The sequence below is a fragment of the Siphateles boraxobius genome, unplaced genomic scaffold (assembly GCF_051911475.1).
Source record: "Siphateles boraxobius isolate OS27281-9 unplaced genomic scaffold, OSU_SipBor_1 24, whole genome shotgun sequence".
Lineage (NCBI taxonomy): Eukaryota > Metazoa > Chordata > Actinopteri > Cypriniformes > Leuciscidae > Siphateles > Siphateles boraxobius.
Genome location: NW_027508855.1, coordinates 13,889,526 through 13,916,634, shown reverse-complemented (window position 1 = coordinate 13,916,634; position 27,109 = coordinate 13,889,526). Strand labels below are relative to the sequence as shown.

The 27,109-nt window shown below is 37.3% G+C and overlaps 1 long non-coding RNA gene across 1 annotated transcript in view; it reads right to left on the bottom strand.

Annotated features, from left to right (window-relative positions):
* Nucleotides 1-13,488, bottom strand: part of LOC143749129 (uncharacterized) — a 121,940-nt gene extending 108,452 nt beyond the window's left edge. The window contains exon 1 of the long non-coding RNA XR_013206883.1: nucleotides 13,364-13,488. This is a non-coding gene — a long non-coding RNA (uncharacterized LOC143749129). The remainder of the gene's footprint in view (nucleotides 1-13,363) is intronic.
* Nucleotides 13,489-27,109: the final 13,621 nt, after the last annotated feature.

The following is a 27,109-nucleotide window of genomic DNA, read 5'->3' as shown; positions in this document are numbered from 1 at the left end:
TACATTAAAATAGAAAGTTTAAAGCTAAAATATTTTACAGTATGACTATTTTACTGCATTTTTGATCAAATAAATGCAGCCTTGGTGAGAATAAGAGACTACTTTCACAATGTTTTTTTAAAAATCTTACTGTGCCTCCAAACTTCTAAAACATGTAAATACTTGAGGATGAAATCTTTTCACCTAAAACACCCTGTACTACCTAGAACACACTGCATTGCAACATTTTAAGAATTACTCAGAACGCCTTAGCAATCACATAGCAACGCCCTGGCAACCGGTCATAACACTCAAAATTGTGGCAGCAACTCGCATGCCATTTCTTAGGAAAACGTGCAAATCTAATTGACCTTCCATAGTTTTCAGTCTAATAATCAGGAACCAGCTCTATATTATAACTTTTCAATTTTGTAATTCATTTCTGAGAGCCCATGCCATGAATTGTTCAATGTCCTAATGATGTCCCCAGAACAGAGGGATCGTGGGATAGGCCCAACATACTGAAGGTGGGTTTGATGCCAAATGCTTCATCAGTGACTAATGAAACAACCACAGTCGGACTAATGATCACTCAGGGAAAGTAAATAGATGGATCCACATCTCTAACTCCTAATTACGGCGTTTTCCTGTGGAGCCCTCAACGGACAAAAGCATCATCAATCCACAAGCTTCATCCAGGAAACCTCAGTATAAACTGTCATTAGCCAAGCAGTCATTTCATAATGTTGAATACAATTCATTATTTAAAGTAAAAGTTCATCCAATAATTACTTTTCTGTCATTATTCACACTCATGTTCTGTGACTTTATTTTATTTTTTAATTTTGAAGAATATCCTAATTCAAATAAAGATGAAATAGAATAAAATATAAACACTGAATGAAAAACTTAGCCTAAATCAAAAACCTAAATGAAATGTTGCCAATTAACAAAAATAAAATAAAGTTAAAATGCTGTAATTACTAAAACTAAAATAAAAAAATAATTAAAGCTGAGCAGAAATATAAAAAACCTAATACAAATTACAGAATCACATTACATAATTAATAAAAATTTATTGCAAATATGAATAAAACTAGAATAGTATATGAATAATAGAAAAATAACACTGCTTGACACATTCAGTTCTTCTGAGTCACTTTATTTGAATAGTCCACTTTAAACATTCTACCAAGTAACTTTGCATTACATGGCAACTAGCTCATTAATTTGCAACTACATGTCAACTAACTCTCATTAGAGTGTTAGAAGACTATAAGAGTTAGAGGTTAGAGTTTGTAGAAAAAGTTGCCATGTACTTGAAAAGTTACTTACAGTATAGTACAGTCTATTGAGGGACCATCAAAATAAAGTGTTAGCAGATATTAAGAACACAGTCTACTAATACTCTAATGATAGTAAGTTGACATGTAGTTACTTGTAGTTAGTAGAAGTCTAAAGTGGACTATTGAAATAAAGTATTACCCTTTTCAAACAATCTGCTAAAGCCCAGTTCAAAAACCAGTTTGAATGATTCATTCATGAATCAGACTTAACTCCATTAACTGCTCACAGGAGGGGACAATTAACAGTGAATGACAACTTAAATTTCCATTTGTCCGTCTCATGTTAAGTCAAGTTATCATGCAGTTTCAGAAGTATGGACACTTTTATGATGTTTTTGCAACCTTTTTGAATCTTGACAGCTCCAGTCCCCATTCACTGTAAATTGTCATAGGAAAAAAAAAAATCAATAGATTCTTCAACATTTCTCATGTTGTGTTGTAAGGACGAATAAGTCACACAGCTTTGGAAAGATATGAGTGTTTAAAATTCGAAATAACTAAGATTATAACATCAACATACTTTTGTGTGTTTCAGCAAATGTGTATATGTAGAGCGAGTGAAAGTGAGCCTCTGTAATCCCTGCTGCTGTGCATGTAAAGGCTGGAGAATGTGTTTATGGAGGTGATGGAGTTGCACTGCGCCGTCATTGGTGGTTGAGCACAAACACACACATGCACACACATAAACACAGGATCTGCTTTCATAAAAGCCCTGTAATCCCACTTCTACGAACGCCTGAGAAAGTCAGGCAGCTGCCACCAATAAGTAAACGTCTAAAAAAATGTATCAGTGAATGAGTATGTGCATGTGCGTGTTTGTGTGCAGACAGCTGTCTGGAAGACGTTGCACACCTGCAGTTTGTGTGGTTCCTCATTCCCCATGTCTTTCTCAACCTGAGTGATTTTACCAAATCCTTCATTCACCCCCCTCTCAAAAAAGGGCCTTGTCTACCTGCACAGGTCTGCGTGTATTGTTAGCTTGTCTCAGACTAGTACACGGCACTTTGATGCACTTCAGGCAGCTGGAGAAACATGTCTGGACCGACACCTGTACACTCAACCAACCTGGATCTACTGTGTTTGTAGTGAGTGTGATTAGTCCTCACCCAGTAACCTACAAAGAGCCTCTATAATTGACTATTGCTTGTTAAGGGTATCTTAAAGCAATTTATAAGTTACAAGCAAAGAAAACATTAGTCGGAGAAAACTATTTACTTTAAGAACCTGTCCTGAATGAAGAACTATTACCCAGGGGGGCTTGAAACATACTCTAAATAATGTTTCTAGCTACACAAGTTTGACTTCATGCAGTCCCCAAATGCAATTCATTATGCAAATGCAAGTTAAAATAAATTGCCTAATATTTTTCTTAAAATGAAAGACATACACAGAGACACAAAGAAACATATATTAACAGGGCTTGACATTAACTTAATTGCTCACAGCCACTGTGTCTAGTGGTTTTCCAAAGTTAGCCACTCAGCATTTTTAATAGGCTATTATCTCATAATTTAGCAGCAGGTATATTAGGCTGCTGTCACTTTAAGACATGTATACAGACCATTACAGTTACACATTTTCTTTAAAAAAATTTTACATTCACTCAAAACACAACTGACTGTGTTTACGTGAATACTCGCCAAGACCGGCATATTGACATTATTTTGTGTGTATTTAAATGTTTAATCACAATAAGCAGCAAAAAATAACTAAATTTAGTACTGATAGGCAGCGTTATGTGAGCGCGCTTTGGGTGTGAGCACAAAATCTGCAGGAATGAGTAAAATGATGCGCAATACACGGAATCCAATCCCGAAATTCAAGCCCTGTAACACCAACAATATTCATCAAGAGCAAAAGAAACGAGCAAGTAAGTGGGGTAAGTGTCAACTAGCTGTCGGAGAGATGAGAGAGCGCTTTTTAAAAGACTACTATCAACAAATGTATAGGCTATGTTATATATAAAATTCAACCCGCCAAAGTAGGAGTGACTGTATTACACCTCACTGCTGAAATACACCCACATTTGGTGTCTCACGATCAAAACAGACAGATATGCATTTGTATGCACTAGATGTGGTATTTGTTCAAAGGTTACATGCAATTTGTAGGATGGTTTGTATTTATTTTTGAAATATTGTCTAGGCTCATTTATTTATATTTGCAAAACACAATACATATTTGTTACTGTTTGTTTGTGAGTCGAGTTTTCCTTTGCAAAGCAGATCGAGTTTGTTTACGATTCGCTTTTTCCTTTACAAAGCAGATCGAGTTTGTTTACGAGTCGATTTTTCCTTTGCAAAGCAGATCGAGTTTGTTTACGAGTCGATTTTTCCTTTGCAAAGCAGATCAAGTTTGTTTGTGAGTCGAGTTTTCCTTTACAAAGCAGATCGAGTTTGTTTGTGAGTCGAGTTTTCCTTTGCAAAGCAGATCGAGTTTGTTTACGAGTCGATTTTTCCTTTACAAAGCAGATCGAGTTTGTTTACGAGTCGATTTTTCCTTTGCAAAGCAGATCGAGTTTGTTTACGAGTCGATTTTTCCTTTGCAAAGCAGATCGAGTTTGTTTGTGAGTCGAGTTTTCCTTTACAAAGCATATCGAGTTTGTTTGTGAGTCGAGTTTTCCTTTGCAAAGCAGATCGAGTTTGTTTACGAGTCGATTTTTCCTTTACAAAGCAGATCGAGTTTGTTTACGAGTCGATTTTTCCTTTGCAAAGCAGATCGAGTTTGTTTGTGAGTCGAGTTTTCCTTTACAAAGCATATCGAGTTTGTTTGTGAGTCGAGTTTTCCTTTGCAAAGCAGATCGAGTTTGTTTACGAGTCGATTTTTCCTTTACAAAGCAGATCGAGTTTGTTTACGAGTCGATTTTTCCTTTGCAAAGCAGATCGAGTTTGTTTGTGAGTCGAGTTTTCCTTTACAAAGCAGATCGAGTTTGTTTACGAGTCGATTTTTCCTTTGCAAAGCAGATCGAGTTGTTTGTGAGTCGAGTTTTCCTTTACAAAGCAGATCGAGTTTGTTTACGAGTCGATTTTTCCTTTACAAAGCAGATCGAGTTTGTTTACGAGTCGATTTTTCCTTTGCAAAGCAGATCGAGTTTGTTTACGAGTCGATTTTTCCTTTGCAAAGCAGATCAAGTTTGTTTGTGAGTCGAGTTTTCCTTTGCAAAGCAGATCGAGTTTGTTTACGAGTCGATTTTTCCTTTACAAAGCAGATCGAGTTTGTTTGTGAGTCGAGTTTTCCTTTGCAAAGCAGATCGAGTTTGTTTACGAGTCGATTTTTCCTTTACAAAGCAGATCGAGTTTGTTTACGAGTCGATTTTTCCTTTGCAAAGCAGATCGAGTTTGTTTACGAGTCGATTTTTCCTTTGCAAAGCAGATCGAGTTTGTTTGTGAGTCGAGTTTTCCTTTACAAAGCATATCGAGTTTGTTTGTGAGTCGAGTTTTCCTTTGCAAAGCAGATCGAGTTTGTTTACGAGTCGATTTTTCCTTTACAAAGCAGATCGAGTTTGTTTACGAGTCGATTTTTCCTTTGCAAAGCAGATCGAGTTTGTTTGTGAGTCGAGTTTTCCTTTACAAAGCATATCGAGTTTGTTTGTGAGTCGAGTTTTCCTTTGCAAAGCAGATCGAGTTTGTTTACGAGTCGATTTTTCCTTTGCAAAGCAGATCGAGTTGTTTGTGAGTCGAGTTTTCCTTTACAAAGCAGATCGAGTTTGTTTACGAGTCGATTTTTCCTTTACAAAGCAGATCGAGTTTGTTTACGAGTCGCTTTTTCCTTTACAAAGCAGATCGAGTTTGTTTACGAGTCGATTTTTCCTTTGCAAAGCAGATCGAGTTTGTTTACGAGTCGAATTTTCCTTTGCAAAGCAGATCAAGTTTGTTTGTGAGTCGAGTTTTCCTTTACAAAGCAGATCGAGTTTGTTTGTGAGTCGAGTTTTCCTTTGCAAAGCAGATCGAGTTTGTTTACGAGTCGATTTTTCCTTTACAAAGCAGATCGAGTTTGTTTACGAGTCGATTTTTCCTTTGCAAAGCAGATCGAGTTTGTTTACGAGTCGATTTTTCCTTTGCAAAGCAGATCGAGTTTGTTTGTGAGTCGAGTTTTCCTTTACAAAGCATATCGAGTTTGTTTGTGAGTCGAGTTTTCCTTTGCAAAGCAGATCGAGTTTGTTTACGAGTCGATTTTTCCTTTACAAAGCAGATCGAGTTTGTTTACGAGTCGATTTTTCCTTTGCAAAGCAGATCGAGTTTGTTTGTGAGTCGAGTTTTCCTTTACAAAGCAGATCGAGTTTGTTTACGAGTCGATTTTTCCTTTGCAAAGCAGATCGAGTTGTTTGTGAGTCGAGTTTTCCTTTACAAAGCAGATCGAGTTTGTTTACGAGTCGATTTTTCCTTTACAAAGCAGATCGAGTTTGTTTACGAGTCGATTTTTCCTTTGCAAAGCAGATCAAGTTTGTTTGTGAGTCGAGTTTTCCTTTACAAAGCAGATCGAGTTTGTTTGTGAGTCGAGTTTTCCTTTGCAAAGCAGATCGAGTTTGTTTACGAGTCGATTTTTCCTTTACAAAGCAGATCGAGTTTGTTTACGAGTCGATTTTTCCTTTGCAAAGCAGATCGAGTTTGTTTACGAGTCGATTTTTCCTTTGCAAAGCAGATCGAGTTTGTTTGTGAGTCGAGTTTTCCTTTACAAAGCATATCGAGTTTGTTTGTGAGTCGAGTTTTCCTTTGCAAAGCAGATCGAGTTTGTTTACGAGTCGATTTTTCCTTTACAAAGCAGATCGAGTTTGTTTGTGAGTCGAGTTTTCCTTTACAAAGCATATCGAGTTTGTTTGTGAGTCGAGTTTTCCTTTGCAAAGCAGATCGAGTTTGTTTACGAGTCGATTTTTCCTTTGCAAAGCAGATCGAGTTTGTTTGTGAGTCGAGTTTTCCTTTACAAAGCATATCGAGTTTGTTTGTGAGTCGAGTTTTCCTTTGCAAAGCAGATCGAGTTTGTTTACGAGTCGATTTTTCCTTTACAAAGCAGATCGAGTTTGTTTACGAGTCGATTTTTCCTTTGCAAAGCAGATCGAGTTTGTTTGTGAGTCGAGTTTTCCTTTACAAAGCAGATCGAGTTTGTTTACGAGTCGATTTTTCCTTTACAAAGCAGATCGAGTTTGTTTACGAGTCGATTTTTCCTTTACAAAGCAGATCGAATTTGTTTGTGAGTCGAGTTTTCCTTTACAAAGCAGATCGAATTTGTTTGTGAGTCGAGTTTTCCTTTACAAAGCAGATCGAGTTTGTTTGCGAGTCGATATTTCCTTTGGAAAGCAGATCGAGTTTGTTTACGATTCGAGTTTTCCTTTTCAAAGCAGATCGAGTTTGTTTGCAAAATGCTGTATTTGTTTGTTTAAATATGGCACATAATTCGCTCCATACGAAAAGTCATTAAATACATTGTTAAAATAGTCCAAGTGGCTCAATCTTAAGTTTATCAAGAGACGAGAATACTTTTTGTGCGCAAAAACAAACAAAAATAACGACTTTATTTCAACTATTCATTTCCTTCTCTCTGGGCCTCTAGTCAGTTAACTTAGTGTGATTGCGTAGAGCTACGTCACACGTAGGCTCACTATTGGCCGACGCTGGTCATGTGTGTGATGCGTGTGACGTACAACAACAGAAGCTTACGCTTTTACACTAGTGAACTGACTCGAGGCCCACAGAGAAGGAAATGAATAGTTGAAATAAAGTCGTTATTTTTGGGGGTTTTGCACACAAAACGTATTCCCGTCGTTTGATAAACTTAAGATCGAGCCACTGTAGTCACTTGGACTATTTTAACGATGTCTTTAATAACTTTTCGGGGGCCTGCAAGTTTCAATCCCTGAAGAAGCCTATGGAATAGTATGGAGGAGTGATCCTGCTCTCAGATTTCATCAAAAATATCTTAATTCGTGTTCCGAAGATGAACGAAAGTCTTACGGGGTTGGAACAACATGAGTGTGAGTTAATACTGACAGAATTTTCTTTTTTGGGTGAACTAACCCTTTAACAGAGGCAAAATCTGGTTACAGAAACCAAAGGCGTTAGCATAGAATTTTGAATTTAAATTCTTGAAAGCTAATTACCGCTGGTGTGCATCCAAAACAGCATGAGTCAGTTATTTTTGAGTCTCAATTTTCGCTTTGTCTCTCTCTCTCTCTCTCGCTCTCTCTCTTTCATTTTGACATGGCCTGTACCTTTCTTTGAAAATAAACACACTGCTTATTAGTTGCACATAAATCAACTCCTTCCATACTGACACTACACGTTAGACTTCATAACCTTAACCACACAAGAAGCGGATATAGCCAAAGGTGTTCTACCACAAAATGACTACGATAATAGTGTAGACTACACCTCCCTCAGAGTTACAGGTAAACATTAAAATCCAAGTTACCGCCATTTGGCTTTAGCATTAAATGATACTCATCATCAACTCAGAACAAACAGCTAAAGCTCTACACTAGCGATTTTCAAAATAGAGAAGGAGGTGGGTCACCTGAACATCTAGCTGAATAATTAACTAGTGGAGGCTAAAATAAAACACGGCATGAAGCAAGCAGTCAGATCATGACTTTAAAAGGTGTTAGGAATTCACCCACAAATTTTAATTCTGTCATTAATTACTCACCCTAATGTCGTTCCAAACCTGTAAGAATTTTGTTCATCTTCAGAACACTAATAAAGATATTTTTGATGAAATCTGAGAGCTTTCTGTCCCTTTGTTGACCGCTAAGCAGCTACCACTAATCCAAATTTTCCGAAGAGACACAATCACTTTATATGATGAACAGATTTAATTTAGTCTTTCATAAATATTCATCAACTCACACATGATTTGTGGTAGCTCAAGCAATGAGGTCCATTCTTGTGTTACGCAGCACATTTGAGCTTCAGCAAGAACCAATGAGGTTTGTTCTCGTGCGTCAAGCAGGTTCGGTTGAGCTTCTGTTTATGTTCGCTGATCATTGTTTAAGTGTGAATAAATTAAATCTGTTCAACATATAAAGCAATCAAGTCTCTTCAGACACATTGGACTATACCGCTCAATTCATATGGATTGGTTTACCATCTCGTTATGAACTTTTTGAAGTGTCAAAGTGGTAGTTGAGTCGCGGTCAATGGAGGGACAGAAAGCTCGAAGATTTCATTCAAAAGATCTTCATTAGTGCACTGAAGATGAACAAACATCTTACGGGTTTGAAACGACATGAGTATGAGTAAATTATGACAAAATTAAAAATTTTGGGTGAAATATCCCTTTAACTTAAAAAAATCAGAACATTTCTAAGAGGCTTTAACTATGCAAACTGTCTAAACACACGCTCTCAACATGCATGTATGTGTACTGTACATATAAACACATACATACTGTATAGGTAAATGAGTAGATTTGCCCCACTAATTGACCACTGTGACACATTCCAATGCTTTACCATAAGTGTTTATGCTTATAGTTTGCTTAACGAGAAAAACATGGGAAAAGAACAAGGCTGTAATTTCCTGTATCAGTTCATCTGAGGCCAGAAACCAGACTGGTTGAATGGCCTTCTTTGTTGATACTAAGATACAAAATCGGTCATTTGCATGCAATGATAAATGTTGTTTACTTTCGACTTACACATGACTGAGACGACAGGTAAGCAGAATGAAAATGATTTATGTATGTGCTCCGCTGATTACAAGCCACACGCATTCAAATACACACACGAAGACGAGAGGATATTTTACACTGGGGAGGGAATTGTAGTTACATAATGCATTCTGATGTTTAATGATGATGATTCTGCTGTTAAATATTGAGTTACTGATTTACATTTGTAGTCCATATAAACTGGGTAATATCCTTCAACTTACGGCTCGTCAGTAGTGGTTAATTTGGGCCATTTCAACCAGAAGCAGCAAACTAGACCCAGCCCTCTTGGACCATACGAAAGAAGAAGAGCGGCTCATTTTAAACCCAAACACCCCATTTAAAAGTATCTCAACCATTTTTCTCTTTAAGTAGACCTGGAAAGGCAGTTATGGGATTTGGGTCACTGAAATCACACAGTACCTCAGTCAGCACACTCCCCGGGAAGCACAGCACCCTCTTTACTCCCTCCACTCGCTCTAAGGTTGGGGTACGAGGGTTCAATGGCGTCCTCGTTTCACACAGTGTTGGATGGCAGGGTAGGGTCTGTATATTTGTGTCTCTATAAATGCAGCAGAAAAATGGCTATGTTTGAACAGAATATTTGCGTACTGCTTACTATGTATTGCACTATATATATATATATATATATATATATTGCATACTGCTATAATATTTGAATAAATAGTATGCTATGTGGAAAAAGTGTTTCAACAAACAACTCATGTTTCAAACAGTAGTAAGCTGCACTCTTGTCACATAACCTTATGTTGCATGTTTAATTCAGCAAGTGACATCTAGAATCATACAGTGAGTCCAAAAGTTTGAGTCCAAATTTAATTGAATATATCATTCATTTGTATCCTTATATCAAAAGAAAAAAACGAAAACTTTTGAACTCCATTGTACAAAAGGGCAGATTTGTAGTTTATTGTAATTTTCTTGTCAATAATAACACATTGTGAAATTTATTTTTTAAATAAACTTTTCATTTAAATGGTTATTCTGAAAATGTAATTTGTAACTGGGTGGGGGGTTGTTAATGTAAAAAAAAACTGGCCTGTTAATGTTTTTGGTCTTGTCGCATTTAGTTGAATTTTAGTATGAATTTTATAAATTAATACATCAATTATAGCCTAGGCCTATATTATTTTCAATTACAAATGGCAAAAAATAAAAACATAACTTATTTGGGGGGGGGGCAGTACATGACATTTCCTTGCAAATATTCATATTTATGCACACATGTCTTAATGTTTAACAGTCCAATCAAATAAGCAAAATAATTGGCTGAATACATACATTTAAATTGTGAGATAGCATTCCATGCAGTGTTTTGCTTTGCACATTTTGTAGTTTCCTTATGCAGAATATTCACTTTGCATACTTTCCACAGTAAACATACAGCATGCTACTATTATTAGACAAAACAGTAGACTAGTAAGCCCTATTTCTGCTAAAGAGCCTGTAATGCGTACCCTAAATCACCATTACTTTAAGGCTGTCTTGAAGTCTACCCTTTACTTTGGGTCCCGTCTTGCTTGCACACTCCATCTCTCTCGACCTCTCTCACTTTAGCGCATCTCTGAGCTGTGAGCAGGAATAATATTGAGATTTCCTGTTTCCCACAGTGCAGCAGTGGCTACAGAAACCCAACTGAGTTTCGGAAGCCTTAGTAAATTTCACATCAGCCCAACACACATATTCGCAAACACTTGACCTGACAAAGCCCTTCGTCTCTTCACATTCATCCCAGCTCAGATTTGTACCTGACATGTCAGTGCCTTCAGACCACACTACAACAGCAGTAGGATTTGTGAGGTAAAAAGCCATCAAGTGCTGCATTTACGTTGTGTCAGAACAGAGAAGTTCCTTGGAGTTTCTACTGCAATGCTTACAACCCCAAATTAATCTGTGTATGCAAAAAACTGCAAAATGCTAACTTTATTAATTCAGTTCTATTTGCTCTTGCTAAATCTTGAAGAACAAATAAAGCACACGAGGAAACAGTAAAATCAAGGGGGGATTTTTTTTTTTTTTTGCAATTTCCAATTAGCCTGAAGTTGTTATGCAAAGGTACAGTAGCATATGTTTCTGTAGTCAGTGTTATTTCAGCCAAATAGAGGGTTTGCACCTACTTAGTCAGTTAACCGGATGCGCGGCCATATTGGAGATACTCGGATGTAAACAACAGCATGGATTGCACTGTTTATGTACTACTGAACACATTGTTACACTAATTTATGATCTGTAAACCACGGGAAAAAAACACATGGAAGCTGCGTAATCATATAGAGAAGGACTTAGTAAGGAGGAAAGAGCACGGAATTTTGACGAACTAAAGTTAATATGTGGTAAAGATCCGAACGAACTAGCTTCTCCAGCCCTTACCACTATTCTTCCTTCTATTTCTTATCCCGACATAGGCTACGTTCAGATTGTCAGTCCAAAAAAAGCACATGAAATCAGTTTCAAGCTACATCCATATGTGGTTTGAAATCCTATTCAAATCGCATAGGAAATCCGCTTCAGTCTAAACGCTCTGATCGGATTTCGCGTGGTATGTGACTTTCTCACACTACGTAAAATGTAAACGTCAGACGTTGTTATAGGGAACATGCTGAAAGTCGCTGCCGAAACAAGGCGGTGTAGTTGCAAAGTGCCAGACAAGCAGAAAATTATTATTTTTGAAACATATTTTGAAACCGGTGCAGATAAGAGTACGGAAAAAAAGCTGTGCATACCAGCCTCCTACAGTTCTGCAGCCCAAGATGCAGAAGTCCAGCGCGGTGGCTAGAGCTGTGGTATGGGATTTTTTCTTACCGCGGTGAAGAAGCAAATCTCGCGGTTTGGCGGTTAACCGACCCCACTAAACCTCTAGTTCATATCACACACCATATGCACTCCTGTAACTTTCAGCAGAAAAAAAAAGTGCGGTGATGACCTCACACCGCGGTAGGCATCTCATTAACGCGACCTCACACCCCTAGCGGCGGCTACACATTTCCATGTTGTAAAATTTAAATAAGTACAACATCTCTATTGCAAATGCAAATCCCTCCATCAACGCAACGTCATTGCCATATTGCCAAAGAGCTGCATGAACACACAAATCGGATCTGAACAGTTGCGATACACAGTGTGGACATAATTTTAAATCAGATTCAATTATGTCAAAGATAATCGGATTTGGACTGACAGTGTGAATGTAGCCATAGTTAAAGGGATAGTTCACCCAAAAATTCTGTCAGTAATTACTCACCCTCATGTTGTTCCAACCCCGTAAGACTTTTGTTCATCTTCGGAACACAAATTAAGTGAGTTCACGTAGTGTAATAGCGTAGTGTTGTACGCTTTTGTGTTGTACGTCACACGTAGGCTCACTATTGGCCGATGCTGGTCATGTGTGTGAGGTACAACACAGAAGCACTACGCTATTACACTACGTGAACTCACTCGAGGCCCACAGAGAAGGAAATTAATAGTTGGAATAAAGACATTTTATTCCGCACAAAAGCATTTGTGTTGCGCACAAAAAGTATTCCCGTCACTTGATAAACTTAAGATTGAGCCACTGTAGTCACTTGGACTATTTTAACAATGTCTTTAATAACTTTTCGGGGCTGGAAAGTTGCAATCCCTTAGAAGCCTATGGAGGAGTGATCCAGCTCTCAGATTTAATCAAAAATATCTTAATTCGTGTTCCAAAGATGAACGAAAGTCTTACAGGGTTGAAACAACATGAGGGTGAGTAATTACTGACAGAATTTTCATTTTTGGGTTAACTACCCCTTTAACTACTTTACGTCAACATTTTAGCCATAGTCAATGCTTATATTACACATGTGTGGCTGATGCTGTGCCTCTCAACCACAAACGCCTTCTTTCATCCGTTTTTTCTCTCTCTTCTCTTTAACTTTTGGAAGTCTATAGAACTCGAAATGTTTTTTCCCCGGTGCAACCGATTAACTTAGTACAGACCAAAGCACGACCATTTTTCAGCAGCAATAATCAGCAAAATATGCAAGTCCGTTTAGCTCTGGTTTAGTTAAGTTCAGTATCTCCAAAATGTCCGACTTCCGGATTGATAACGTGTAGTGAAAACCCTCTATTTCTCAGATTTAAAAAAAAAGTTTAAAGGGGCTATAATAATTGTGTTGTATAAAAAAATATTAATCAAATTTTTATTGCCAATGTAGCCTGTTGACTTTTTGGATAATGCCGAAAGAACTATTCTGTACTGTAATGCCAAATTGTCATTTTGTCATGCAAAAAAAAATATTATTTCAAACCATGGTCTCGCATAGCCAGATCTATCTAGGCTAGTCTAATCTATAGTGTCAGATTGATATAGCCTACTTTGTAATCAAAATATTATTATAACAGTGTTTAATTACCTCATCTGTCGACATGATGCCTGTGAATTGCAGAGCTTGTGGTGCAAACATATGCACATCGCTATGATCAGATGTTTTCTTGACTGCTGCTTTCTCACCGCTGTCCTTTTTGTTGTGTGGAAAGCGCACACCTAAACGTTGCTCTCAGCCGCGTGAGTGCCGTCGGGGTGTTCGTTAAAAGTATATTACTGCAATTTACAACTTTTTATTAACGAGCAAAGAGCGAAAAAGAACTTCATCATTGTGAGTAGCCATGAAGAGCGGTGAATCACGCTTGTACTGTAGATTAACGTTAGGTGACGTGCACGAGAGTGCAAGCACGAGTAATAAGTTGCTGGCTTGCAGTTCACTTAACGGCCAACGGTGTCACTAATAACAAGAGTTTATTTTTTATTTTTTATTTTTTTTTCCTTAATGCCATGAACCAGAAAAATACAATGAGACATAATCAAAGTAAAAAAAAAATACAAAGTAAATAAAGTAAAATAAAATAAACGGTGCAAGAGGACAAGAAAAACAACAAAAAAGGGTGATATTTTATACATCATACCTGCTTACATAAGCTCTAATTGACTTTTTACTTGTGCAATTACACAAAACAGAACAATAAAGCTTGAAATCCTTTTTAAAGCGAGAAAAGTTAGGTTTGGAGTTAGACCATTTCATTTTATGAATGTGAAACTTTCCCATTAATATTAACAATTGTATGAAGTAGCCTTTGCCTTATCGTTCTCAATACCATGATCATTGAAGTGTATCATTATGTCAAATCCACTCAGCTGCAAATCAATACTCAAATTTTTTTTTTATTAAACGCTCCACATCAATACAAAATATGTTTGTATGTATGCAATGGAAAAATAAATGAAAAATTGTTTCCTTGTCACCTTCAGTGGCGGTCTTAACATAGAGGCATAGGCCGCTGCTTGGGGCCCGCTGCTGCATTCACACCGGACGCGAATAGCGCGTCAGGCGCGAGTGATTTCAATGTTAAGGCGTAGAGCGCGCGCGGTAGACGCCAATACGCCTCATTCGCGCGTCAAGTTCGCGCTTTTACGTTATAACAATGGTTTCTGAATTCGTCTAATTTCAACTGAAGAACGTCACAGTCCATGAACCTAAAGCATAGAAGCCGTTGGAAATGAAAAAGTGGCCATTTTTATGTTAGTCAGTAGGCTACGTTTTTTGTTATTGTTGTTGGAAAAAAATCAATGCTACTTATTCGCCATGTATAATATTGACAAAAGTATCAGTAAAAACGTTTATAATTTTACAAAAAATATCTATTTAAAAAAAAAAATCATTTTGAATCCTGAAAAAAACTGCGTCATGGGTTTACACGATATTGAGCAGCACGACTGTTTTCAACTTTGATAACAACTAATTATGCTAATGAGCATAATAGAATGAATTCTGAAGGATCACGTCGCACTGACGACTGGAGTAAAATTCAGCTTTGCCATCACAGAATAGAAAACAGAATTTTCTACAAAATAGAAAACAGTCATTTTAAAGGGGACCTATTATGCCCCTTTTCACAAGATGTAAAACAAGTCTCTGATGTCCCCAGAGTGTGTATGTGAAGTTTTAGCTCAAAATACCCAACAGATACTTTTTTACAGCATGTTTAAATTGTCACTTTTTGAGGCTCAGAAAAACGCACCGTTTTAGTGTGTATCCATTTAAATGCAAATGAGCAGCTGCTGCCTGTGTTCTTGCTACCCATCGAGATGTCCTACTTACTGGTTATGCGCATGTGCAGACTCATTTTTCTTCTGCTTACCACGCCCATAAATCTATGCATCCTTGCTGTGAAGACTTGTAAGAAAATTTGACAGGTCAAAAATAAATATTTGATGATAATTTTTACTTTTCACACCGTTTTAAGTACAGTAGTAGCCTACTCATAACTTCGAATTTTATTATAATTGTATTTCATATAATAATGTAATTTTTACTTGTTATATCAAATGTGATAATTGCTAGTTCATTTAATTAAAATATCAAAATATGCTCCCCATACACTTACCCTGATTTAAATGAAATAACGATGTCATAATATTGTGAGATTTACACCATTATGGAAACAATAGAGAATTAATCAACATTCTCTGTGATCGATTCGTGCTTGGGTAGCATTTTTTGAGAAGGCAGCACAAATCGACAGACTCTGCTATCGATTCGCGCTTCGGTAGCATTTTTCGACAAGGCAGCACAAATCGTCAGAACACCGGCCCAGAGGACGGAGCCTCACGAGCTCGCAGGACGTGTGTCAGGACAATCTCTCATCTCACGAAATGATAATATCAAAACACAAACTCTCAGTAGCCGTGTTCGTTTCGACCCGGAGTCGGACAATAAAGAATTCAGACAATAAGAAGTCCTTATTAAAGTATTATCCATAAACTCTCTCCCTCTCCCTTTTATTATTATCAACATACACAGCGAAGTACAAAAAACACTCGTTACAACTAACAGTAAACAAATATTATACAAACCTTTTCAGGGGGTGCTTAATAAACTGGTAAACTGTATATCCGTAAAACAACTCCTATGAACTGTAATAATTGTGTGCGCTCTCACTTTCATTACTGCAATGATCAGCTACGTTAGGCCTATCGCTCCAGTAAATAAACAGAGCTATGTGGATTAATACATCCAGCTACACCGACAACGCTTGGGAGACATTCTCGTCAGTGCTGCAATGGCGGATGTGTACAACTCTCAACTCGCTCGATCAGGGCGGTTCTATGTTAGTACGGCAGTGTCTGTCAACACTCGTGGGCGGGGCCTGTGGCTTTAGTGACGTCACTAAAGCCGCATTCTGAAAACAGGTCGTTGGGAGACACTGCTTATGATTTATGGGGATTTAAAAAAAAAGGAGTGGGTGGATTTTTATCACTGCAGGGTGTTTGTGTACACACACTGCCATCACACATTTATGTCCAAACACCATGCAAAGTTGAATTTTGCATAATAGGTCCCCTTTAAATTGTAAAAATATTTACAATTCGACACTCGTGTTGTTTTCTGAAAACAAATCATTTTAATTAAATTATAAAGATGAATTAAATGCCAAGCACCAAGGCCACTGAAAATGTAGTTGATGTGGTTTATTGGGTTAATCAGCCTGCCTAAGATAAAGACACCTGATAGTGTGAAGGGGGGCGGAGTCACAAAAGTAACATGAAATAGAGGCAGGGTGAAATATGGATGTAGAAACTAGGAGAATGTTTGAGGAAAAAGTGAAAAACACACGTCTGTTTCTTTCTCATGAATACATAGGTTTAGTGGCCTCTAGTGAATTCAGACCCTGGGTGGGCTGTCTTACCCTCTCCCTGAGGTCCTATTCTCAGGGAACAGCCTCAGAGAGAGAGAGAGAGAGAGAGAGAGAGAGAGACAGACAGACAGAGAGAGAGATACAGACAGAGAGAGAGATGGCAGATTCTTTAAGCAGAACACAGTGGCCAGACGCTGGTTCTCCATCTAACCTCCTGGCATTCCTCTCAGCTGTCCCGCTTATTATTGGAGAAAATTTATGGGGTCATTCATTTAACTGGATTTAAATGACATTGGTTCTGGTTGAGGAAGCTTCATGCAAACTCCAGGATCATGTGGGCTAGAGAAAACAGTCGACCAAATAAATCAACATGTGGGAGGGAGAGAGAAAAAACTGATAGAGAGAGTGAGGAGGAGGAAGAAAATGAAGAAAAATAAGGACAGTACCCAGCTATTTCATCACAGGTTTCATTATCACTTTTGCTATGAGGATGTCTCTGCCCATGTGTGGCACAACACACATCAAATGAGAGTAAAATTGGCTTTCACGAGTTGTATTGGAAATTTTTATTTTTTAAGTCAAGTTTTCCAGTTAACATCTAAACATCCTTAAAACAATACCTTTACTAAACTATGTAAGATAAGACTTATTTTCAAAGATTTATTTTTCTCTCCTCACTGGCAAATTAATAATAAATCTAATTAATTATAGCACTGATATAAAAAAGAGAGAAAATTCCAGTACATTATCATTTGAAGGTTTTTGACAGAAATCTCATATGTTCACCAACTGCATTTATTTGATCAAAAATACAGAAAAAAACTGCAATATGTATAATATTATTACAATTTAAAATATCTGTTTTATTTTTTAATACATTTTAAATGTAATTTACTCCTATGAAGACAAAGCATTTTCAGCATCATTACTCTCGCATGATCCTTCAGAAATCATAATATGCTGGTTTGGTGCTAAAGAGACATTTCTTATTATCAAAAAATAAATAAAAATAAGGTGTTTAAATACCATGCATTAAGATTTAAATCAAAAATTTTATACAATGCACTTATTGTGCACATACATGTTTTCACATACTTATTTTCAATAAATACCTGCATGTAATTACAGCTGTAATTAATTTGTATAACTGCATCTATAATTACACTATTAACCCTTCCCTTACACCTTAACCGAACCTTAAACTTGCCACCAAACTTATCCCTAACATGCATCCCACCTCAATAGCAGCAAAAGTGTTTCGCAATACAACATGAACACAATAATTAAACCGAACTTATTTATTGATGAAAATACATAGACAATTAATATAAAGAGAGACCAAAATTCATAATAAAAATTTGATTCCACTGTCACAGGGTTTCAATAAAAAATTGTTACATATAGTAAATGTTTTCGATTCAATTGCCATTGGCCTTTACATTGTGTGCAAAAATGAGAAAGGAGAAGTACAGGAAGCATATTACACAACAGGCGAAGCACTCCAGGCACTTTAAACGTCACAACCTATTATACAGACACACATCCTTCAGAAGAAATATAACTCACAACACAGACCAGTACAGCTGTAGGGCAGGGAAATAGACAGACAGAGCACAGAGAGAGAGAGAGAGAGAGAGAGAGAGAGAGAGAGAGAGAGAGAGAGAGAGAGAGAGAGAGAGGGAGAGAGAATGAGAGAGAGAATGAGAGAGAGAGAGAGAGAGAGAGAGAATGAGAGAGAGAGGGGGTGTGGGAGCAAAGACAAATCACCTGATCTGAGGAATTTTAAAACGTCTCAAACCGCACAGGTGTCAGTATGATAATCACAGAGTTTCACCATTCCAGTTCCAGACACACTGTGTGTGTGTGTGTGTGTGCGTGCGTGCGTGCGTGCGTGCGTGCGTGCGTGCGTGTGTGTGTGTGTGTGTGTGTGTGTGTGTGTGTGTGTGTGTGTGTGTGTGTGTGCGTGTGTTTGGATTGCACATTAATGGCTGTGTAGGCAAAGAGGCCAGCATTTGTACCATGTTTGTTACATTAAAATTACCAGAGGGAGAGAGAGAAAGAGAAATAGAGAGAGAGAGAGAGAGAGAGAGGGAGAGAGAGAATGGACCACCCACTGACTCATTGACTGCTGGAGGAGTGATGAGACCCTGAGGAGATCCGAGAGCTCCATCTACAAACAGACACCAGGAGCGAGAGAGCTGCCGTTCCCTCACACACTCACTCTCGCATGCACGTTGCACACCTATGGACGCCATTGAAAACTGCCAGCAAGATTCCATGTATTTTGAAACGGCAGACGCATTAAGTCACATCATTGTTTGTTTTTCCAACGGTAAGTTTGACTTAACTTGAAATGCAATTAAAGGCTAATAGCTCCAGTTTAACTCACATCTTTCCAGATTAAAACATATTAGGCTAGGCAGTAAACAGTCACACCTTCAGATCTCTGCCAGTACCAGAGAAAACTTTCAGCAAAACTTCAAATTTGAGTTGTTTCTCCTACAATTCCTTATGAGAAAATAAGAAGTATGACAAAAGTTGACATACACTGGATTTGGTGTTTAATTAAATTAAATGCAAAATTTTGAAAAAGTATACATAGAGATAGTATTTCCTTGATTAAAATATAGCCTATAGTATTTCTTTAGATTGATTGGCTGACAGTATCACTCTCAGGAAAAAAGGTACAAAAGCTGTCACTGGGGCGGTACCCTTTCAAAAGGTACATATTGATACCAAAAGTGTACATATTAGTACCTTCTGAAAGGGTACTGTCCCAGTGACAGCTTTTGTACCTTTTTTTTCTGAGTGTACATTAATACATGTATCATTAATATTCATATTATTATAAAAGTACCCAAGTTTTCATCGACAGTCCATTTGCCTGAAAGTCAAATAACAGGTAAAACGCATAAAGCTCAGTTAAAAAAGCACACATATAATACACTAAAAGCATAATATAAATACATGCTCGTTACAGATGAAGAAGAAAAAACATAAAAGGAACTTTCTTTCCTGAAAACCCTGAGAAGCAAAAGACGGTTTGCTGTCTAGGAGAAACATCTGCGATCTCCTTCATGACATTTCTCCTCCCTATTTCATAGACTGGTTTGGCATCTCTATTACAAGCTTGTATACCTCTGCAACTCCTCTTCCCCACAGAAAGCTCCTAAGCTCTGGGCAGGGGTTGACCCCAGGAGCCCGGGGTCGTGCAGTCAGCCTCTGTGGTCTGGCTTCCTCTCTCCGCAGAGAAACCAACACACAGCCGCTAAAAGAAAAACACCCGCTGCTGGTTTGAGCCATAGGAGCTCATCTGCATCAGCAATAATGAGCTTGCTGTGCAGAGCCAGGATAAACACACTTAAAACCACCGCAGAATATCCAGCCCTGATTCAGCTAGGCTTCTGAAGCTATCACAGACCCATTCATCACTGGACGTTTATTTATAGGGCCTAAATTTGGGTGTTTTACAAGCCATAAACATTCTTTACATATGGAGGATTGACTTAAGACACTGATTTCACCATTGAATCACATAGAAGCGAACGGTTTTAAATGCAGTTCGTAAACAGATCTTCATATTTATTATAAAATAGGGTGCCAATCATGCCATCCGTTTTGTGAATCGCTACAGTTCATCTCTCTGGGGTCAAGTAAGGTCATGTATTAGTAACTGTACCAACCACTGAGAACTCTCTCTGGCAAACGTATAGCTCGTGTACATTAGAAACACATATTCATAAATTCATAAACCTAACCCTAACAGAGAACTGCATTGAAATAAATAAATAAAAACCTATTAGCATTTTTTTGCATGTATAATAACAAATAATACAGTAGTAGTGGATTTGACATGATAATTATTGTAATAGTTTTAATTTGTTCATTTAATTTGTTAATTGTTTCCAATTGCTTTTATTATGTTTTTAAATTGAATTGATTACTTCATTTAATTGTATTAACATACTGATTTGATGATAACATTAATTGAGTACCTACATTACTTATAAACTCTCATTTGTCTAAAAAAGAAAGATAAGAAAAAAAGACCAGTCACAGCACTTTAAAATATACGAAAATGTGTTTTTTTCCCTCAGTATTTTTGCCTTGTTTTCCAGTACAAATATCTTAATTTAAATATAGAACTAAATATTATTAAATTGAGATACATAGCTTACTTAAGGACCAATGTTTATTGTTTTGTTTTTTATTATTACCAAATTTAAGTGAGTTTATGTTTAAAAATGTACTTGAATTTAAAGGGGAAAACTGTTTCTTTTTCTTACTCTATTGGCTTTTTGCAGCAAAGACTCAAATGAATTTTTCAGAAAATAAAACAACTCATAACAAGTAAATGCATCTTGATTTAAGATAGTTTAGATATTTTTTAAAGCAAAACAAGACAAAAATACTGAACATTTTATTGTTAGGGTATCACTTTCCATTATGTCTTTGAAATTTAAACAATTTAAGATTTTGAACATTCTAAGGATCTTCCCTCAAAGATTCGAAATTAAGATTCAAATGTAACCTGGGTGGGGGGGGGGGGGGGGTCTAAAAAGAAAGTTACTAAGCATTGATAGGTGTTGACATTTCTTTCTTTCTCGATTCTACAGAAGAGCTGTAGAAACGAGAGGAAAAGGCAGGAAGCAGCAGAGGCCAGTGCCTCGCTCAACATTCCATTAACACACACTGAAAATCTACAGGCTCTGCCTCTGAAGCCTAATTTGCATCAGCAAACATTCATGCAGCTCCTTCAAAGCACAGCGGGCAATGAGCCATGATGCTGGAATGTGCGTGTGGGTGTGTGTGTGTTCATTTATTGATTCTTGCTCCAATGTAAATTACCATTGAACTTCATGTTTACAATTCTGCATAAGTTTCCAGTATGTATTTTTGCATAAGGGTGTGTACTTGTCCAATATGCACGATCAAAAAAAAGAAAGCATAATCGTGTGCTCTAAGTGTGTTTGCACACATGCGCCTTCATTGCCACCCAGGTTGCATCGACAGGTGTGTGAAAGGTGAAGTGGTCCATCACGAGAGAGAGTGAGCCATCTCAGGCCTGTGACCCCAAAGCATGTGTGTGTCCAAACACGCTTAATATAGATGAGTCACCTGATACAACATTAGAGAAGCAGTACTCCTCTGATGATCACCGCACCACAAACACAAACTTGAACTAAAGTGCCACGGGCAAACAACTGAAAGTGTATCGGTTGTGCATATGAGTGGTCTCAATGAGGATGGCAGATTTAGCTGGAAATGTTGCATTTAGGATCCCATCAAAAATTCTTCGCCCATCTGCAAATTTGCATATGCATAAACAAGAAACATCAGGAAGCAATTCAATGATCTATTGTAAAAAACAAAACAAAAATATCCCATGTGAAAAGAAACAAGAATATAACAATTTAGAATTTCGGTGTGCTTAAAAGCATTCTTTTGAGTGGAAAAATTACATAAAATGACAAAAGCAATTATTTTGATCTTTGATGGACAATCAGTCCTGGCTCTACATAGATTGACACAAAACAGGGTTTCCGTTCCCTTTCCATCTGTCCACGTCCATCGCATTGCACTGCAGAGCACTGCTGGACCACAAAGGGGAGCTGCAGCTTTTTGGAAAACTGCAGACCCACACGTGTTTTATTGGAACTTTTTTATCTTTTATACTGAACAAACTCTATATTCTATACCCTAACCCTAACAAGCACAGAAAGCGTTCTGCATTTTCACATTTTCAAAAAAAAAATTATAATTTAGTATGATTTGTAGGCTGTTTTCCTTATGGGGACCAAAAAACATCCCATAATGTAAGGAATACCTGAACCACACACTCTCACACACACGTTTGCTCCATGTCTAGAAACCCCTGACAATTCAACAAACTAAGAAACTCTAAATAAGACCTCGAGCATAAATCGCAAGAGTCTTTAGCACAACACCACTGCGAGGCGGTCCAAGGGCGTAAACACGCTTCAGTAAATATCATCACACATGGGCTGTGCCAAATATCCCATCATTCCAAGTCCCAAACCCAGGGCTGTGAAGATGAATGGAGGGAGAAATTGGACCCAAACACACACACCGTCTTTTTTTTTACCTTCGTCTCATTACTGTGTTTTCGCTCCTCTCGTTTTAACCACATGGGAGGTTACTACAACACGCTGCAGCAAGAGGCTTCACTCTGTTGTCTGTTTTTCTTTTCTTCGCCCGCCCAAGATTTACTCCATATTTCAATCTGGGTGAGGGTGTAAAAAAGAGGTCTGTGTTGTGAATTTTGTGTGGCTGAGTAGAAAAAGAGACCAAAAAAACAAATAATATGCTCTCACAAATCACAATTCTTTTGACTAGTAAAAATAGAAGAAAATTCGAAGAAAATCCCAACGTTTTGTGTTGATGTACTGGATACAGGAAGAAGGATTTTAGGGATGCATTTAAAGTGAAGGGATTTAGGGTGGTGTGTGATTGCATTTCTAAGGTGATGGGAGGCAAGTGATTCGGAAACTGTGAAATATGCAGCAGGAGACAAAAAAATTATAATAAATTGTATACGTTTGAACGTTTTTTTTATTTATTATTATTATCATTAAAACACAACACAGACCTTAAATGAAACATTTACAAAATCTTTAAGTTAAGTACATGCAAAATCCTCAAGAATGCAATACGTTTAAGAATTAATGTGCAAATTGTTTGATTTTTTGGTTAATTTAGAAAGATCATTTAGAATCTGTTGTTCTATCTAAATCTAAAAGAATCTAAAAGTTAATTTAGAAAAGAAAAAAAAAAATATATACACACACACACATCCTCTATCTCAGCAGACTAAAATAACAAACTGAAATATAAATAAATAGTGTCTGTATAGCAATAAGAAAAACAACATATATACACTAATATTTATAGAAAAACATTAAATATGATGAATATTGAAATAATTGAATGCAGCTCTACTCTATGCAACATTAGATCAAATTTGTAAATTAGAATTGTAAAAAGATCAAAAATTAAGAAAATATCTTATTTAGTGCTTAATGAATTTTTTAATAAAGTTACTAATTCACTTGTTATATAATAAGATAGTCACTCATTTTATTTGTTGGCATGAATTATAATACAAACTAACAATTTTGAAGAGGTAAAAAAAACATCAAAACAGAGAAGGATAACTACTACTGTATACTTGTCTTCCTTTCTTTTGCCTTATTAGGAACAAATATGTTTGACGAAGATCTAGGAATTGAGAACATGGAAAAGCCAGAACAGAATGAACCCCTACATTATAAACAGTAAACGTAATCTGCTGTACTATTTAGTCTGTGCCACCAACTAAACATGCCTTAATGGATGCAAATGGAGGAAGTGCGTGACAAACATGGCAAACACATGGCTTGTACGTGCTTTTCTCCACCTCTCCTATGACACTCTGGCCACCATAAACAGCCACTGGTTCTCCTGCAGTGCAGGGATTTCCAGAACTGTCCCTTCAGGGTGAGGGCGTGTTGGTCCCAGCGAGCAAACGTCAACATGCCGTGGTCTTCACACACAACTGCACGCATACACACGTTTTCAGACACATGCACCTGCATATATGCAGTTCTGTCAATGACACCAACAAAACAAACACATGCAAACATGCACTTTCACATTCCATAGACAGATATTTAATGCACAGCACCGCCCGCAGCTACCCGACTGGATACACTTCACACAAAGATCGAAACAAACGTGCAGGCAGCCAGCGTCAAGATGATGAATCACTCTAATCGTAATCGTCTGACCTGCTCTGCCATCTGATTGGCTGAGAGGCTGTTTTCTTTCTCATAAGGCTGTGCCACTTTCACTGAAAAACACGAAAAAGGATTTGGTTACAACTTTGAACACTTTAATTAGCTGTGGTTATGCGTACAGCATTGATTGAGAGTTTATTAATTGAGATTAGACTCTCATTTTCCTGTAGCTCAAACAGCTAGGCGTGAGCAATGCCAAGGTCGTGGGTTCGATTCTCAGAGAATACATGACAAAATGTCTGCCTTAAATGCAAGTCCCTTTAGATAAAAGCATCTGACAAATGCGTGCAATTTGGTATGATTTACTAAATTGCAAGTAAATTTCTCAAATAATTAAAAAACAAGTAAAACATTGATTTTTTTTTTTCAAGTAGAATGAATGACCTTGTATTTTCGTGTAAAACTTACTCCAATAATCTTTGCTTTATTTACATAATTTTTCACAGTGAATGTTCTATCAATTGACATTGGCGAAGGACCAGAGTTCTTCCAAATTTAGCATTTCACTCAAACCCCATATTGTTCACAAGCCCATGTGACTTCCTGCTCTTCATCTGGATGGCACAGATGAGGTGCACAGGAAGGAGCCATGGTGATTTCCTCTAAGTTTTGCCCTCTGTGGACCAAACTTTATTTTAGTTGGTTTTCCAACCACATCGTTTGGTCATTGTGACTAGGGGTGATGAGTATAAATTCACCATTCAGACATTTTAAAGCATCTTATGCTAAATTTGACTAAATTAACAAGTCATGTGCCCATGTGCAAAGATCATCACCCTCCTTAAAATGGCGAAAACTCTAATCCTGTGCATAATGGAGCAGTTTCATCGAATTACAGTCCAGCAATGAATGAACAGCAGAAGAAAACAGACAGAAAAGTGGGAGCTAGGGAGAAGAATTAAAAAACAGCAGAACATGGAGTCCTTAACTGCTGTCGATCATGGTTGGTCTTTACTGTATAGTCCAAGGACACGAACAGCTGAAAACAGGCTCCAGTTCTAAGAAACGGAGTGAAGGTAACAGAGAGAGGACAGCAGTAGCAGCACGAGGGGGGAGAAAGAGAGAAAGAAAGAGATGAGCTTGCAATCTCTCCGTAATAACAACATGAGACCTTCGCATATTAAAATAAACACTGGCTGGAGAGGTCAACTGGAGGAGGTTACGGACTCTGCATTAAATAGTAACTAGTGATCATTTCAAACAGATATTATCCCTATATGTTATTCAGAGCATGAAACAAACTAGAGATGCAACTGCACCAGCTCCATCTGAGACGGAGAAAAAGATCTTAATTAATTTGGAAGATCACTGTGGCCGTGAGTCCATATCATGGGTTTTTTGTAAGAGGAATGCCAGCTATTTATCAGCTGGCCAATGAGAGAGCTGGAGAGGGGTTAGGTGATGATGGGCTTGCCGCCTCTGCTCAGATAGGAAAAGGATACTTTTCAAAAGCTAAAAGCTTTCCCATTTTAAAACAAAGGAGGGGGGGGGGGGGGGGGGGTTTCTGAAAAAACCTCATTCGTGGGACATTCCAGGGTCTCTCTGTGTTCTGTGAGAAATCTGCTCGACAAAATATGTTTTCGTGACCCTTTCAAGTCTGACTGGATTTATATGCAGCGTGAACCTGCGGAAGACCATTTATCATTAGATACACAGTGGAAAAAAATACACGCCAAGGTTAAAATGAAAAAAGGATAAGAAATCTGTCAGAAATTGTCAATTGTCTGCACATTTAACATTAAAAGCAGACACCTATAAAATCATTACCATCCTCCCAAACAGTCTTAAGGAAACGGACAGTTAGAAGGATTAATCCATGATGTCACAAATATTACATATATATTTTTCATTTGGATTATACAAAGAGAAAATCAATGCAGGTTTCGTCACAAGTCAGTGGAACTGAAATGTGGATCTCCTAATAAGTAAAATAATAACATTAGATGCAAATGTAGGCATTTCTGTCTAAAACTTTTTAAAATACTTTTACATTTCCTCTATAAATGAATAGCTATCAAGTGTCGTCTGGTTTAGTGAGTACTACTGGTTATTTTAGTGGTCTATGAAATTAGCAATAAGCAAAACTCTAAGAGAGGTGGACAAGTTTGTATTAATAATAATAATAATAATAATAAATACATTATCTAAAATCTAACAATTAACTGAAATACTACTACTAATAAAAACATAATAATACAAATGTTAAATGCTAAAAAAAAAAGAAAAGAAAAAAAGGCATTTATACTCATCTACTAACGTGTACAAATTCAAGGGTCAACTTGATATTTGAAGTCTCTCTTGCCCAAAGCGCAAAATGTGCGTGACAAACAATTGCTATATTTGTTAGGACACATGAGGATAACTATTTAATTGTATCCATGACCATTGTGTTTTTATGTCCCTATACTCAAATGACCAAAATAAAAAACGAACAGTTTAACAGGAAACATGAATTTTTGAGCCAAAAAGGAAGCGTGTTTACAGTAAATGTTCTTTAACCATGCCCAGTTCATGTCCCCAGTTATTGTCACATTTCCCGTTTCTGACAGACAGATCCCATGACAGGGATGCTGAACAAAACTCTCAAAACTCTAAAGACACGACAAACACCATAATGTGTGACGATGAATTTGTTTCAAAACATACTGATAAAACAAACTGATAATAACC